Below are 3,246 nucleotides of genomic sequence, written 5' to 3'. Positions count from 1 at the left end.
GAGCCCGCCTACTAAATATATGAACATATATGCAGACTATAGGGCATAGCAGTGGCGGCCATTTGCAACCTTTCATTTTTCCCATTTTCCCAGATTTCCAAAAATATTTATATCAATTATTTTAAGCCTAAAATCAAGCCATCCAGGCTCCTGGTGAATCATGACCATAACACATTTGATTCTGTGAGAAAAAGAAATGTGAATATTTAATTATATATACTATATTTAATCCATATGTTAAACATATATGTGGTATAGATAACAAATATATGTTCATATATTTTCTTCACCTCCCTGAAATGATTTTTTCCAGGGTGGGATGTCTGTACCCAGCATATACAAAACTATAATGTAGCATATTTAATAAAAGTTTGTCATCTATGCTTTGAGTTTATGTGAACAGGTTTTTGGGGGGACGATTTTGGCCTCCACACTTAGTGATTTTTTCGGATTTAACTTTCGTTTCGGTAGTGACAAACTTTCGTTTCGGTAGTGACCCAATGGTGAAAAAATAAATGTACTAAGTCCAGAGCTCGATGAATGTTAGGGACCAAAAAAAGGCACTACAAAGGGTACTACCAATCAACTCTAAATTGCCTGAAACGTACTCCTAACAGGTTTTTGGGGGGACGATTTTGGCCTTCACACTTAGTGATTTTTTCGGATATAAATCACGGGCCAAATTTGACCCGATAACACCAAAAGTGTCAGCAGGTTTCTAACACAATTCAAGGGTTAAGTACAGTTTTGAGTTACTTTTTACTTTACTGGAGAGTTTCCAATTTGCAATAATCTTACTTCTACTCTGTTACATCTCAGAGGCAAATATTGTACTTTTACTCCACCACAATTATTTGAAAACTTTAGTTACAAGTTACTTTGCGGATATAAATTATATTATAAAAAAAATACCTTAACCACTTTAGCCCTATTTTATACCTAGGCTATTTGAAAATAGCAAATCTACAAGCTCACAACGCGTCGCATCGCAACGTGTTGTGAGCTTGTAGATCTGCTATTTTCAAACATTTTAGTACTTTTACTTGTGGTATTTGAAGTACATTTTGATGCCAATACTTTTGTACTTTTACTCAAGTAACATTTTGAAAACAGGCCTTTACTTGTGACCGAGTATTTTTATATTGTGGTAGTGCTACTTTTACTCACACACACACACACACACACACACACACACACACACACACACACACACACACACAATGGGCCACTATCCCTGCCTCTTCCCTGTCATTACACACCACTACTGTCTCAGGAGGATACTGATGGGACTTCTAGAAGATAACAGTGACCCCTGGGACTGCCCCTGTGGGACAAAGACATCTCACTTCACCAGTGGTGTAAAGTAACTAAGTGCATTTACTCAAGTACTGTACTTGAGTACAATTTTGAGGTATTTTTTTTTAACTTTATTGGAGTATTTCCAATTTTCAATACTTTTACCTCTACTCCACTACATCTCAGAGGCAAATATTGTACTTTACTCCACTACAATTATTTGAAAACGTGAGTTACTTTGTAGATTTTGATTATTATTACAAAACATACAATAGCCACTTCAGCCCTATATACATTTCGGCCATTTGAAAATAGCAGATCTACAAGCTCACAATGTGTCGCGGTGCGACGCATTGTGAGCTTGTAGATCTGCTATTTTCAAAAGATTTTTTATACATTTGAAAACTTGAAATGAACATTCTACATGAGTACTTTTGCTTTTGCTACTTTAAGTACATGTTGATGCTAATACCTTTGTACTTTTGCTCAAGTACATATTAAATGCCAGACTTTTACTTGTAACAGAGTATTTTTATATTGATACTTTTACTTAATAAAAAAAAAAACTCACTAAAAATGTGAGTACTTTTTCCACCACATGCTTACTGCCACTTTCTGCCTCCATTGATGCTATATAGCGACTGACCAAGGCATGGCTATACTGGGCAAGACATATCTTGGTCTGACCACAATGTTAACCCATTCAATCCGGGAACACACCTCTGTTATTTTAGATTTCTAAATGGCAGATATAAGCTATACAAGCAGATATACAAGCTCATAGCGTGGCACCGATTGCCGCCCTATGAGCTTGTAGATCTGCTATTTTTGAAAAAACGTGAAAGTTTTAGCAAATCTTTGAATGTATATTCTACAAATGTCTTGTAAATCCGAACCGTTTAAAAAAAATACATATATATTTCAGTGGTTCTCAAACGTTTTCATGTCAAGGACCACCCAAAATTATATTTATTTGGCCGCGGACCCCCAGCAGATCTACAAGTTCATAAGTTCATGAACTTGTATATCTCTGCTGTCCGGCAGGAACCAGCTAGCTCCAAAATGTTCATTTTTCAGGAAATAAAAAAAATAATAAAAAAAATGGAGGTTTTGTTCATCATTGATAAGAACAGCTGAATGGACCTTCAAGCTCACAATGAGGTTGGTGGTCAAAAGGGGGTGGAGCCTGGAGTCAGCAAAACCAGCTAACTCCACACCCTTTGGTGGAGTTGGCTGGTTTAGCAGACAGTTTGAGGATCCAAGTTAGCTGGTTTTGTCAGAAGCACTTTTTAATACTTCTCATTGGTTCAATATTTTTTTTAATCAACACACAGACGTAAAGGGTGTTCAATAGCACTGATTTATGGGGGGAAAAAATGCAAAAGCGGAAACATGGAGTTCGCTGGTTCCTGCCGGGACAGCAACGATATCTGCTATGTTTTAATAGCCAAAGACTAGTTTCGTCGAGTTTCTATATCAGTGGTTCTCAAACCTTTTCATGTCAAGGACCCCCAAAATTATATGTATTTGGCCGCCGACCCCGATCTGAAAATATTTAGTTCCAGGGACCGCCCAGCAGCAAAGATTTGAATTACAAATGTTTGCTTTAAAAAAATATGTATATTCAAGGATTTGCACACATATTCACGAGTTGTCAAAAATAGCAGATATACAAGCTCATAGCGTGGCACTCGGAGTTGTAGATCTGCTATTTAATGAAATAGCCAAAGTATAGCGTAATGGTTTAAGTGGTTACACAGAGATGCGTTCCCGGTTTTAATGAGTTGTAAGCCACTACGCTGTCTCTCTGCATTCTATGCACGTGAGAACCTTTCTTATTGCACGTTGCCTGAGATAAGAGGGTCTGCTAAATACCTAAATTGTAATTGTAGTTCTGTGGGGGGTCTCACCTCCTGACCTCCTGACCTTTAGGCTCCGTTTCAAGAGTTA

The sequence above is a fragment of the Gymnoscopelus microlampas genome (genome assembly GCF_963454915.1).
Source record: "Gymnoscopelus microlampas genome assembly, chromosome: 5".
In the NCBI taxonomy this organism is placed as follows: Eukaryota; Metazoa; Chordata; class Actinopteri; order Myctophiformes; family Myctophidae; genus Gymnoscopelus; species Gymnoscopelus microlampas.
The sequence above is the reverse complement of the archived record's forward strand: the minus strand, read 5'-3'. Positions refer to the sequence as shown.